Here is a 15,298-nt window from a genome sequence, read left to right as displayed (position 1 = left end):
AAAGGGCCACAGTACACACACACACAGGCCCCCAGTCCTGAAACTAATTGCTCACATTAATGAGTGACCTTACGACGAACTGAGAGACAGCAGGCGCTCCTTTTTATTCACGCTAAAAAAGACGAAAGAAAAAACTACAAAGCCTCGTGTTCATCCCCTTCAGGATCTTTCGTATCTCTCAGTTAATGAGCGGTAACAACGTGGCCTTCGCCGCCGCCGCCGCTGTGTGTCTTCTTCTTCTACTTTTTTTCCCCATCCTAATCTAGCGCTCACATCAAAGGGCTCTCTTTCCTCCTCTGGAGCTACTCACATCAAAGCTGGGGTGGAAAAGTCAGCAGCTGCATAGTAATCAGAGGGAAAGGACTTAATATTCACACACACACAAGCTTTCACAACAGTGTCTGTCACTCTGCAATTTTTTTTCTCTCTCTCTCTCCATGTCATTAGTGTCTTATGGTGCCTCTGGGTCACATCACCTTCCTGTTCCTTGTTAGTACCTTAATTCATGCTGGCGCAATAATGCAAATCACCTTTCACAGAGATTATTTTAGATTAATTTAGTCTTATGTGTTCTGTTAATTCTTTCTGTGAGTGAGCTAAAGAAAACTGAAGCTAAAAACTGAAGTCTGAGCTTTGTGTTTATGCGAATTAGCAACAGTTAGCGTGCAAACACACTAAACTAACATCCTGAACATGGTAAACATTATACCTAAATGTTTGCATTGTCCCTTTAAACATTTTAGTGTGTGGATATTGCAAAGAAACTCCCGCACAACGTCTAAAGCTGGCAGTGTTTCGGTGCTAGACTTTCATCAGGCAAAATCTAGTGCTGAAAGATTGCCAGCTTAAGTTAGACAGAGTGCTGGAGTTTGTTTGCAACTTTTGACCTACTTTTCCCCCTCCGATGCACCTGTCTCACGTCACAGAGGTGAGAGGTAATTTTCTGTTCTGAGCATGCTGATGTTAGCATTCAACTCTAAGCACCACTGAACCTAATGACATCCTCCCGGTGCTGCTAGCATGACTGTTATTCCCTCCAAGCCCAGGCAGACACAAGTGGCTTTCTTGCTTCTGTTTAGTTTTCACGGTGGATTTGAAGAGAAGGCTACAAACAAAACACACAAGACTGACAGGAAAATAAAGAAACCATATTAGCTTAACATAAACAATTACATGCACGTCATGTGGAATTCGTTTTACCAAAGTAAAATACAGACCAAACAAAAAAGTTGTCTGCATGCTATAAAAAAAGGGAAGTATTAGAGTCTTCAGAGATTAACACACAGACGCTCAAACCAAAATCAGCTGTAACCAGCTTTAAACATTTCACCCGAGCATAGCGACATTTATTAGTCGATACCAATACCGGTGAAATTCCACGATTCTCGATACCGCGCACTACAGGCTACACACACACACCCATCTCTACTCAGAGAGCAAGCAGTAGTTTAAATTTACTGACATGTCTAATAGTCCAGCAATATGTATTTAAAACGCTAACGACATTGCGACAGATGACACAGACTCGTAGGCGGTAAGGACGAGCTGTGTTTACATTACGTTAGCCGTAGCCTTCAGTGTTTAGCCTTTGCAAAAATAATGTTATTGCAAAGTACTTCTGTACACGACTCTTTATTGTTCTTGTTTTGGACGAGTCGAGCTGCAGCTGCACTTGTTACTGTCTTTCGTGTGTTTGATCCTCGTTACCTACAGCAGTGGTTCTCAAACTTTTTCACGTCAAGGACCCATAAAATGATACAAATTAGACCACTGTTAAGATTTTTTCCCAGGATCGCCGATCTGATAGGACTTTGGCTTTTAGACGTCTTATTACAGAAAGAGTTGGAAATCCATGACCAAAATAGTCATGCGTTCAGTCATTATGTTACTTATGGATGGAATTATATATATACATTTTTTTATTTTTATTTAAAATTTCACACACATAGATGCCAAAAAAAATTAATGAAATTTCAAAATAAAATAAAAAATACATGTGAGGGTGTGGTAGAAGCCTATGGCTTATATGAATAACCATACCCAGAAAACATAACATACAGTAAAGATACAATACAAAATCACAAATGTATTTTCAATAATAGTAACGGTAAATATTACAAATAATAATAAATATGAAGTACAAAGAAATACAGAAAAATACAATTTTCTAATGTCAGCAGTGCATTTCTAAATCTCTTTTTGTACCCAGACAATGACACAGAAAAATCCATTAAATGCACGTTTTTGTTCCACAAGATAACTCTATATTTAATAGAAAACTGACCATGTGATGTTTTATACAGAGGACGATGAAGATTCTTAGCTTGTCTAGTTGGGTAATTATGGGACTGTGAATTATTTGCAAAATAATATCTAAAAGTACGAGGTAAGTCTGTATTCCTAGATCTCACTTTAAAACCAAATGTACAGGTTTGAAGAATGTCAAAGGCTATATATAGTGAAAATAAATGTTTCCCCTTTTGCCGGGGACCCCCTGGAACCCCCCTCAAGGACCCCTGGGGGGCCCCGAGAACTTTTTTTGATTGATATCTTTTAATTTGAACATGTAAAAAATAAATTTAAATAAAACAAGGTTAAAAAAAGCCATAATTTCCATTACTTAGGTAGGAGTAGGAAGAAGTAAAACTTGTGTACTCCTACCCCTTTACACCCTAAATACCATATTATACCTAGAATTATTTTAAACATTTATTCATCTCTATTTGCACGTTGCCGTTTGTTGTGCATCCACTAAAAAACTGTCCAGCGTCAGGAGATTGATTTTGGTAACTTGAATTTATATGCTAATATCCTTGCTACTGTGTGCTGGCGGCCAGCAGTGCGTAAAATAATAACACTTTAATATTATACCTACCAGAAAGGGCGGAATTGCGTCTGTCCTTGATCAGCTGCTATTTTAATACCAGGTGTAAATGGGGCGTGAATGAAGCTCAGATTATAACTCGAACCCTGTTTGCCGCAGAGTGATACGGATCTCTGCAAAGGAATTCAACGTCATACCCGTTGTATACGCTCACTATATCACTACTGTGAATCAATCAGATTGCTTGATTTGAGCTACTCATTTTATAAAATTTCTTTGAATATCTTATCTAAAATGGAATATGTTTGGACATTGCTTTAATTCATCATTAAGTTTATTCCACAATTTAACGCCACTGACAAAATAAATGTCAGTGGCTTCAAAATGCAACTTAAATGGAAAAAGTCAATGAATTACCCAAATATATTTGCAACAATTACAATAAATTGAATATCTTTTGGGTTTTGGATTGTTGTTAGACTTCACCTTGGGCATTTACAAAAACTGTATACATTAATATGTGTGTTGCGTGTTAGAACCAAGCAAACAGGGATCTCTGCATTTGGAATGAAGTGCGTCCATGTTTGAGTCCTGTGTGTGTGCAGCAGGTGTGAGGCCAGACTTTGACCCCGGGAGTTCTTCCTGTCCATCTGGATGCAGACAGTAGGAGGCTCTGAGTGTCCAACACTGAGCTCAGTGTCTGACTGTCAGAGCAGCTGAGAGGGGAAACTCCACTTTACAGCCGCACCCGAACACACCGTCCAAACATTTACTGGCGCACTGTGCTCACTTCAGCAGGGGGATTAGTTTTTGTAAATTAATTCAAGTTTTGTATTTAAATCAGATTTTTGTCATGGAATATCAATTATAGCATCAGATACAATTTAGGTGTCTTTAATTGTTTTTCATGCCATTTCTCATGCCCTTTATTTAGTCAGTAAACATTTTAGTCCCCAGTTAAATAATAGTTATGATCTTTTTTCTTCCATTATTGTTGTTGCTGTTTCTATTATCTGGTTAATAAAATGTGTTGTTGGAAACTAGAAGAAAAAGACACAGAACTGAGCTGTCCAGAAGGAACTTGTGTTGTCAGATGAAAACACCAAAAGACAATATTTATATTAATGAAATGATGATGATGTGAAAGTGCTAATTTGCTAAGGTTTAGCATGTAGTCAACATTTAGCACGTTAACCAGAGATGCACCGATTGCAATTGTTTTGGGGGAAGTCCTTTCTTTTCTTCTTTATTAGGATCCACATTAGTACCAGCTCAGGCATTAGCTATTCTTCCTGGGGTCCATTCATGTGTATGTTCATAATAAAACATTACTATTAAATAATAAACTCAAACGTTTTACATTTTCTTCAAATCTGCTCCATGTAGATAGATAGATAGATCTTTATTGTCATTGCATGCGTTCATACAACAAATTTCTGTCGGAGCAATCTCATCTAATTAGCAGCTTATAGTAACAAATAAATAAAATACATTGCACAGAGGTCATTGATGCACAGATTCAGTTATTACACTTAAGCCACAAGACACATTCTTACACGTAATCTAAAAAAAAAAGGGTATTGTTATGATTCTATTACAGGTTGAAGTGCTCCAGGTTAGGTTACTCGCCCCCCGAGCTGTAGACACAACACTGACATATTATCGTACACGTGAGCAAATGTTTGCTTATTTACACATCCTGCAGCATGAAGTGGTGTTTGTGTCCGCCTGAAGCATGCCACCCCCCCTAAGAAACATTGGTACATTTTAAAGTTAAATGCATTAATTTGGTGCAAAATTAAGAGGCTATCTATGAAGAACTTGGTATGTTTGTAAACAATGTTGTGCTCTAATAAACTATCAGATCATAAACCCATTGTAGAGCTATAAATGGTGATGAAACAGCAACAAAAGTTAACAAATTTATTTAATGTTTTCCCAAAAACCCTGAATAAAAGAATAGAAAATAGAATAAGTAATTTCCCTAACATTTTAATGTTTTTTGTTTTTTTTTACTTTTAATGGACACTTGTAATATATTTTATACTTTCTGCCAATATAATCCAATTAATCTTATTTCCATGCTGTATAGACACCTTATTTTGAAAACCGGGCGTTGTGTGTATCTTCGCGCTAAATTCAACCAGAGTCCGAACTTGATAAATAATGTTGTATGTGGTTCTCGTATGGTGTAACATGAAGACTTAACAGTCTCTCTTCAGGCAGGACTCTCATACTGTAACACTTGTCTTTGTGAAGAGACAAACTGACAGGATAAAGTCTCTTACCTGCCTGTCAGCTCGCTCTGCTCCGTTACAGTGGATTTACCATAAAGGCGTTAATACGTGTGCAAATGTAGGTGCGGCTAGCTTAATCGCCTTCTCACAGACGAGTGACAGAAACAGGCCATTAACGTTACCGTAGTTACATCAAAAGAAAATTAATGGGAAACACTGGACTACTGTTTTGAAGCCTCGAGTTTGACATTTTGACACCGGATACGACCATATTTAGATAAGAGGGTGGCGCTGCCTAACTAGCTTTGTTAGCAAAATGCATCCGTAATTCATGTTAACTGTAATATTAACTGGGATGCTTATTTTGGCTAGTGATAAACAAGCCGATAAATTGAACTGCTGACTCTCAGCTGCGCTGGTGAAATAGACAGACCAGCGGATCGGTCGCAGGTTGCCATGGTAGTGACTTGTCAATCACAAGGTACAGTAGCTAGTCCTAAAGCCTCCCCTGCTTTCTGGACTACTTTCCCCTAAATGGGACCATAATTTACTAAATGAACATCACGCTGTGTTGAAGAAGACTTGAAACTAGCGACTGAGACCATAAACTCATCAGGAAAGTGTTTACTGAGGGAATAAATCAGCTGAGAAGTAGAAACATTTTCTCAGAGACTTCTATAAAATCACACTTCTATCTGCAGACAGTGGCGTCGCCCCCTGCTGACCGGTAGAGAGAATGCAGGTTTAAGGTGCTAAAATGCTGATAAGACATCTTATCAAAACACCGCGAGCGTGTTGGCTCACTTAGTTTTGATGCGCGTCAGATGCCACTGGTTGTTTTGACATTACATGCATGTTAGCATAATCTCAGCGCCTTGGCGAGTAGTGTTAGCATTACAAGTACAGCGGCTGACTGGAAATTTTTTATAGTAGTAACACGTAGTAGTTTAAAACATATTTTTGGTGTTGCTCATGTAGAATATTTGACCGTTCAGTGGTGCTAGACGAAAAGTCATAAGATGAACAAAGTCTGGAGAATGCATCCATTGATGTGCTGTGTGCAGTTTCAAAAACCCAAATGCAAGGCTTTCGAGTAGCGGTCGAATACCATATTGCCATGCAGGAGGCTATTCTGGGGATGCTGTCTGTTGAGTGGTGGAAGTTGCCCAGAATATTTGGCCTTCTCAAGAAGTGGAGATGTTGCTGCACCTTCTTACTAACTTGAACTAACTTGAACACTGAAAAAAAACTGGACTGTGTTATGTTATTCACGTTGATTAGGTTGCGTCTGCAGCTTGTGTTCTCCTTCCTGTTATCTAAAATGCTGATACAAATGAGGATCAGTTAGGGATGCACCAATCATACCAATGGCTGTGTTTTTGGATATCGGCTGATCCCGAGTACCGATCCGATAACAGTAGGGCTGTCGCGATAACCGCAAAATGGAGAGGAGGATGGCAATCGCCGCAACATTCATACTGTACACTTCAGGGCGTGTTAAATTAATAAATGAGTGCTCCAAAAGTTCCACAACCGTAACGAGCTCTGTAACGGTTAAAGGATGGATCGGCTGTACGAGACCCGACTTCAAACTCTGAAGCTGTGTTGCCGTGTTTTGTGTTGTTTTACTGTTTATTTTAAAGGTTAGCTAACTTGGCGATCGCATATTGCGCGGCTAATGTGGCTAGCACGCTCGGCGATGTTGGACTAACGTTGTGATCCTGAGGGACAGTCCAGAGAAACTGAACAGTAAGCCTCATTTGAAGCTCACTAACGAGCGTAGTGTGTTGGACACCTGCAGCTGTTTTTTGTGTTGCTTTCTGTAGAAATTTAGTTACAATGTTACCGCAGCGCAGTGGTTAGCTGCGGACAGCCATTCGGCTCCGCACCATGGCGCACTTGATATACGTGCCCTGAAGGTAATGATATAAGACACGGCCAAACTACAAAAAGGAGTTTGCTTGGCAATGTTGTTGACTAGCACGCAGCAGCTAGCTTGCGCCGACCATATAGCTGCTGTTAGCGGCTCGCTGTGCAGCGAGGTGACAGATACAGACACTCCTACTCTTCTATATGGCACCAAATTACTTCATTGATGAAAAATTTTATAGATCCCCCCTCTTTGTCACCTGATCCAGCTATTTGAGTCAGTATCGGGCCGATATCAGTGTCAGATCGGTGCATCCTTTGTATCGCCGCCTATGCATTTGGACAGCAGGCGTTAAATGTCACAGATGCTGTTGCAGCATCGTCGCTACAGGAACCAGCTGCTGTTGTTGCTCATTAGTTTTGCCACCACACACAAACACACACACACAAGTGTCGCTTGGCGATGTGAGGGGATGTTTTTCGGAGTAGATTAATAAGGTACATCTGTACAGCGTGGGCGGTTCAATCCCTAAAAAAATAAGTGAAAAGGGGAAAAACAAAAGGTGGTGTATGAAATAAATAACGTGTGTAATAGTATTACATCCTCACACACACCTACGCTCCTTTCTATGGCAGGATGTGTACCCGTCGATTCAGCTCTGCTCTCTGATATGTTACTGTGGAAACGGGAGAGACGGCGACCCCCCGTTATGTATTTCTATTCATCTGTATTTAGAGCAGAGTAGTACGCCTCGTATCACCACATCTCTCTCGTCATTTATCTCCATCTCCACAGCATGTTTCTCTCCTCCTCCTGTAATTTTCTCCTCTCTTCTTTTTTACTCTATATTTTGGTTTCTGTCTGGGTTTAACTCCTTTCTTTTTATTTTGGTCCAGATGTGTTTTTTTTCTGTGATTTCTCTTCTCTCTCTTTTTTTAAAATCTTCCTTTTCAAAGCTCTTGCACCATTTTAAAGTCAAATTCAATGCTTTTTAAGAGCTTTAACCTCTTAACATTCCTGTAAAATTCATGCAAAACGCCTATTCAAGACATATCCAAAGTAAATTTAATGTATTTCTTGAACCATTTGGAGTATATGCATGGTTTTGGGCTTCTCTTAAAGATAACACTCTGGACTGTCTAACCCAAAAGAAATCAGAATGATTGTAAGAGCTACTGGAATTGATTAATATAAGTTTAAACACACAAAAACTAATATATTTTTCATTTTAATTTCTTCTTGAAAATGCTTACTAACAAATCCATGGAGACAACTTTAGTTGGGACTTATTAGCTGGGAAACACTGTTGGGACACGGCATAAATCCTTACCTAGTCCAAGTTTAAATTTCATACCAATCCCATGAAAAATGACTATTTTCCACAGGTTTTTCTGATTGGATGTCTTAGCTTATTTTCTCTAAAACAGCCCCGCTTCTTGGCGGCAGGCGGCTGCTGCATCGCTCCGTATCAACCGGCAGCTTGACGCAGATGTGTTTATTTTGCTGGTAGATCATGAACTTCCTACTTAAAGCTGGATATTTTTATTTTCATAATTTTATTGGCTACACGGAGTGCCAGTCATCTGCACAGTTGCTTGCAATTGGCTCGGCCCTTTCCTACAGCGCGGACTCTCATTGGCTGTTGAAGGCTGTGAAACGGACACGTGAGCTCTTATTGGGTCAGATTTGGTGTCACTCGAAAAGGTCAGAGTTCAGGGGCTAATTTGAATACAAGCTATAGTAGTTGTTTACATTCAAATCAGCGTTATTATGGTTATGATGACATACGAGCCACGTCTGCTGACAAATATGAAACGGCGCAGCAGCAGTTCCTGGGGATTTATTGATGGAATAATGTGTTTTGACAACATAACAAGACCATTTTTGTTAGAATATAATTGATTGTATCCCAATTGATTTTTCCCACTAGCCTCAAACGCACCATCGCCAAATGTAATACCTACAGCACATTTAAGGTAAATTTAAGACTATTTATGATCTTAATTTCCCTGATGTTAAGACTTTTTAAGGAGCAGCTGGAAACCTGTTTTTACATCAGTCTGCATTCCCTCTTCTGATTCCTCTTACTCTTTCTCTCCTGCTTTCTGTCTTACATTTTTACTTACCTTCTTCAGTCTGGCCAGGAGTTTTTGATATTTGCTAGATCTTAACAATATTTTTCATGTCTCTGCACTCTTCCTGCAAAAAGTTGTAATGGAGGAATGCTTTGATATGTAATGGCAGAAACCTGTTTCTATGAAATAAGATCTCTCTCTCTCTCTCTCTCTCTCTCTCTCTCTCTCTCTCTCTCTCTCTCTCTCTCTCTCTCTCTCTCTCTCTCTCTCTCTCTCAATTCAATTCAAATAAGCTTTATTGGCATGAATGTGTAACAACAATATTGCTAAAGCATCATACATACATCTCTCTCTCTCTCTCTCAGGCTTATTGCCATGAATTTTAGGTTGCGATGTTGCCAGAGCACAAATTACATTATAAAAACTAAAGAAAGAGGAATAAAAACAACAACAACACAATGTAGGCCTTTGTCTATGAAGATTCTCAGTCATCCAGGTCGTAGTTATCCAACGAAGGTTAAAATCAAGGGCAACTGGACTTGGTTGAAGATACTGGAAGACGTTTCGTCCCTCATCCAAAGGACTTCTTCAGTTCTGACTGACTGGCAGGGAAACTCAGCTATTTAACCTCAGTGGGGTCGTTGGCCCGGGTCATCGATACCGCTGGTTCGTTAGTGTTCCTTGTTGCTGTGACGACAGTCGTTACAGTCATTAAGACTACCTGTGGCCAAGACTGAACGACCATCGTTGGTATCTTCACCTGAGGCCATACATTTAGCTGCAATAAGTGTCTTTGGTGTCAGCGACCGGGGTTCAATCCCCCACTGTGACCCATCAATGTGTCCCTGAGCAAGACACTTAACCCCTCGTTGCTCCAGAGGCGTGCAACCTCTGACATATAGAGCAATTGTAAGTCACTTTGGATAAAGGCATCAGCTAAATGAATAAATGCAATGAGTAGGAGAGTTTCTGTGTGTCTGATTTAGCTCTCTCTCACATACACACTGTTTGGAGCAGGTTTTTAGTCTTTCTTCTATTGCTACTGTGGAATGAAGTTGGTTCAATATAAACTAGGCCTGTACTGTGTCTGTGTGTGTGTACATACACTCACCTAAAGGATTATTAGGAACACCATACTAATACTGTGTTTGACCCCCTTTCGCCTTCAGAACTGCCTCAATTCTACGTGGCATTGATTCAACAAGGTGCTGAAAGCATTCTTTAGAAATGTTGGCCCATATTGATGGATAGCATCTTGCAGTTGATGGAGATTTGCGGGATGCACATCCAGGGCACGAAGCTCCCGTTCCACCACATCCCAAAGATGCTCTATTGGGTTGAGATCTGGTGACTGTGGGGGCCATTTTAGTACAGTGAACTCATTGTCATGTTCAAGAAACCAATTTGAAATGATTGGAGCTTTGTGACATGGTGCATTATCCTGCTGGAAGTAGCCATCAGAGGATGGGTACATGGTGGCCATAAAGGGATGGACATGGTCAGAAACAATGCTCAGGTAGGCCGTGGCATTTAAACCAGGCCCAATTGGCACTAAGGGGCCTAAAGTGTGCCAAGAAAACATCCCCCACACCATTACACCACCACCAGCAGCCTGCACAGTGGTAACAAGGCATGATGGATCCATGTTCTCATTCTGTTTACGCCAAATTCTGACTCTACCATCTGAATGTCTCAACAGAAATCGAGACTCATCAGACCAGGCAACATTTTTCCAGTCTTCAACTGTCCAATTTTGGTGAGCTCTTGCAAATTGTAGCCTCTTTTTCCTATTTGTAGTGGAGATGAGTGGTACCCGGTGGGGTCTTCTGCTGTTGTAGCCCATCCGCCTCAAGGTTGTGCGTGTTGTGACTTCACAAATGCTTTGCCGCATACCTCGGTTGTAACGAGTGGTTATTTCAGTCAAAGTTGCTCTTCTACCAGCTTGAATCGGTCGGCCCATTCTCCTCTAACCTCTAGCATCAACGAGGCATTTTCGCCCACAGGACTGCCGCATACTGGATGTTTTTCCCTTTTCACACCATTCTTTGTAAACCCTAGAAATGGTTGTGCGTGAAAATCTCAGTAACTGAGCAGATTGTGAAATACTCAGACCGGCCCGTCTGGCACCAACAACCATGCCACGCTCAAAATTGCTTAAATCACCTTTCTTTCCCATTCTGACATTCAGTTTGGAGTTCAGGAGATTGTCTTGACCAGGACCACACCCCTAAATGCATTGAAGCAACTGCCATGTGATTGGTTGATTAGATAATTGCATTAATGAGAAATTGAACAGGTGTTCCTAATAATCCTTTAGGTGAGTATGAGTGTGTGTGTATGTATATATATATATATATATACAGGGCGAAACTGGAGGAAAACGTGGGATAATTGCTGACTTGTTCAGATGTTGTTGATTAGTTCAGTTGTCCTTGATCTTTTTGCTTGTACCATGGTTAAGTAGGCTACGTATTTACAGTGTTATTATTGTTGATATACAATCGGGGGTGTCTGCACAGCATGTTTTATTTTGAAAATCGACCGGACTCTCCGTGCCGTTCTGTGTCTGACTTCCTGCCCGGTTCATCTGCTCTGTGCTGGCAGAAAAACCGCAATTAGATTTTTTTCCCCAAATCGTTCTGCCCTATATTTCAGCATTGAATATTTCTTAAAAATGGCGTTAAAATATCTTCTCGTCTTGTTTTCTTGAACCCAATATTGTGCATTGTCACGTCTTGTGAGCTAAGTGTCTGCTCACACTCCTAATCTGAGCCCTTATGTCCGCACCACATTTCCACCACCAAAGTGACGGCCTTGACACTAACAAAGGGGGGTGGGAGTCAGTGAAGGTCAGTAGTGGGTGCTGTAAATTCATATTAAAGAGAGGCAGAAAAAGTGTCACAGTAAAGGGAAAAAATGCACTATATCTTGGTGAACACTAAATTATGTTTTTTTGTTTGATAAAAGTCAGGCAGGTGCTCTTGAGCTGCTGGTTCAGCCCAGGAAACCTGCTGCTGTTTTTACCCTGACTCTGCTCTTGAGCAAGGCACTCAGGGTAACTCGAATACTAAAGTATCACTCATTCTGTCTGTGTGTATCACATGTACCATGCGTACTGTGTGTGTGTGTGTGTGCGTGTATCCAGACTGTCTGTTTGTGTGGTCTGATCAGTGTGTCATTGTGTGTCCCCTCTCCCTCTCCCTCCTCCTGCCAGTCACCCCAGAGGCCATCGGCTTCCTGTCGGCGGTGGGCGTCTTCATCGTGGCGTTGGCCGTCCTCTTCCTCTTCATCAACAAGAAGCTGTGTTTCGCACGTGTCGGTGGAATGCCCTGTCTGGAGCAGCACGCCCGCCGGAGGAAAGGACGAGTGGGTGTTCGCCAGGGGCTCGGTGAGTGGGCAGTTCCTACAGCAGTCAGCTCGTAGTTTGTTAACCATAGCGGTGGCAGGTCGGGAAATATCAATTATTTCTTTACCTATTTTCTGATGCTTATCTGGGTTCGGTTCATGCTAAAAATAAAAAGATCAAACAAACCTATACCTCCTTTTACCTAGCTTCGTCCTCAGGGATCCCAGGCCATTCAGGGGCCAGACAGGACATGCCTGAAACACCTCCACAAGTGTCCTGGAAGCCTCCTGTTTTCTTGCCTGGCATGGATGATAATAAGGAATCTAACATGAGTCCAGGTCAAGCTCCACACAGTCACAACAGTAACATATATTTTTGTTTTTTTTACCACAAAGCGAGAACCTCCGGGTCTGAAAAGGGAAGCCAATGCTGAAGAGGCTTAAACCTGCGTTCTCTCTAGCAGCCAGCAGGGGACGACTGCACTGGCTGCGGAAAGAAGCGTGATTGTATAGAAGTCTATGAGAAAATGTTTCTACTTCTCAGCTGATTTATTCCCTCAGTAAACACTTTCCTGATGAGTTTCTGGTCTCAGTCGTTAGTTTCAAGTCTTCTTCAACACAGCATGATGTTCATTTAGTAAATTATGGTCCCATTTAGAGGAACAGAGACCATAATGTTTTAGGGCAGTGGTCGGCAATAGTGGCCAGATTACTTTGATAGCAGCACAGAAAAAACATTATAGTGGCTGGCTCAGTCATGACAGCAAAAGTCACTCATAATCACTTCCTCTTAAGTTATTGTGCCTACAAAATATAATAATATATAATTGCAGCAGTACTTTATGTCGTGTTTAATTGAGAGCTTTTACTTTGAAAACCTTGAGATCGGATTCCCCTGAGTGGGAAAAGCCGGAATTTCCTGCTAGGAGACACTGGGGAAATGAAAATAAGCGTCCATAGCTTGATGTGGACCATTCCGGGGGAGTCACAAACTCCCGCACATGTTTAATTGTGAACACGTAAAACGACCTCTTCATAATCAATTTGTTGAAAAGGAACAAAAATTATACTAGCAGCAAGTGGGAATTGAACACACAACCCTTCAAACTGGACTCCTATGCGTTACTAACTGAGCTAACCAGACACACTAGAAATGTTGAATTATAAATTATCAATTGACCCTTCGCTAAGCCCCCCCCCTAGTTACTGTTGCTAAGTCTGACAAACTGTCAGACCTGTGAGACAAACTTACAAGTGACCCAGGAACAGCGTTTGACCAGATCTTGGAGAAATACAGCAAAAGAAAGCTAGAAAACATTAGAGTCAATGGAGCGCAGCCATGCGAGTGTCGAACCTCAGTTAGTGAGTCCTATACTGCGCTGTGATTGGCCAGCTGCGTATTCGTGGCGTGGCTTAGCGAAGAGTTAATTGACTCTGTTCTGGCCCGCCATCTGATGATTGACCCGGCTTCAAAATGGTTACCACACACTAAAACTGCCTTAAAAAACATCTGAGATAGTTACAAAGAGCCAAATATCTTCACTTTAAAGAGTTACAGGATTAAATATTCATATGTAATATTTTTGTTTAGTGTTTGTTTTTCAACTGGCGCAACTGGACTTCATCATCATGAAGCTCCGGCAGCTCTGATCAACTGTAGGTGCTTCCACTTGACAGTAAAAAGAATACAGGTCTTATTTCCATACTACATAACGAGATCCACCTTCTCATCTCGCTCTCATGAAGGAAGACAATAAGACTGTTGAACTAAATTTTAGAGCATCTCAGTGACAACCAACAGAACTGTACACGTCTGTGTATTTCAAGTGTATTCACAAACAAGCGCCGTCGCTTTCTAGTCAAGGTTAACCTATTATATAACCTGAAACATCTCAGTAGGAAAGAGGGGAGGGAGAGTTAGTTGTTTGCATTGTGACTCCAATTAAACTGTTCTGTAAGAGGGAGAGAACGTAGGCGAGTTTGTGTTTGTACAGTGGTTTCTGTGGGCGAGTTTGTATGCATGAGAGAAAGAGTTGAGTGAGTCAGCCACATACTGCCACAGAGCTCTGCAGCACCTCACAATGAAAATATTAACATTATACAACCTTGAAAGAAAAAAGAGACAAAAAAGTATAGACAGAGTTTGTAGTTTTTATTCTCTTTTTTTGTCAACCAGTAAAACTATTCCTCTCCCACGACACGCCCACTTGTCAAACACTGCTGGCACCCGGAGCAAAGGGCACTAAAGGACAGCAAGATGTTAAATTGAACAATCATACTGCTCTTTTTGTGTCTTGTCTTTTTGTGTGTAGGGTTTCTAGTAATTTGATTTGACTATACATTAAATCAGGGCTGACAAAGTTTGTTTTTTGACGCCCTGTCTGGTAAAAAGGGTTTGTGTCATGAACTAGTTTTAATGCTAATACTTTATTTAACGGCTCAGTAATTTCCTAGGAAGTTAGCGGTAGCTTCCTAACGGTACTCGTGCTAGTAAGTTTCGCTAGCATGCCAACTTGAAATAAAGCCTGGTTGAAATTAGGGATGAAACGGTATGAAAATTTAATATCACGATTATAGTGACCAAAATTATCACGGCTATCAGTGTTATCACGGTATTGTAAAAATGTGCCAAAAAATATTAAAATGTATTGAAACACACACTGAAACCATTTCAGCAAGTTTTATATTGAAAACTACAAACTACAGTTGCCATTTTGTTTGCATAAAAAATAAAATAACAGCAAATACCTTTTGTAAACATATGAAAATCAAACAGTGTGCATTATCAAGATTTTATATTTCATATTATATAGGTAATACAATGACCCCGTGGACAATTACATGAAAACAAATAAGTCTTCAGAAGACAGTGATAGTAACTGCAATGAGCCCCAAAACTGATGTAAATACAGAGGAGTCTGTAGCGTTTCTAGATCTGCTGGTTGGC

At 40.7% G+C, this 15,298-nt stretch overlaps 1 pseudogene; it reads left to right on the top strand.

Moving 5' to 3' along the window:
• The window catches only part of LOC119910474, a 68,760-nt pseudogene that overhangs the window by 22,656 nt on the left and 30,806 nt on the right, over nt 1-15,298 (top strand).

Source organism: Micropterus salmoides, unplaced genomic scaffold (assembly GCF_014851395.1).
Source record: "Micropterus salmoides isolate LMB-PRFRI ecotype aquatic unplaced genomic scaffold, ASM1485139v1 Ms_hic_scaffold_19, whole genome shotgun sequence".
Taxonomy (NCBI): Eukaryota; Metazoa; Chordata; class Actinopteri; order Centrarchiformes; family Centrarchidae; genus Micropterus; species Micropterus salmoides.
Note: the sequence above shows the minus strand (reverse complement) of the source record. Positions and strands in the feature narration are given on the sequence as shown.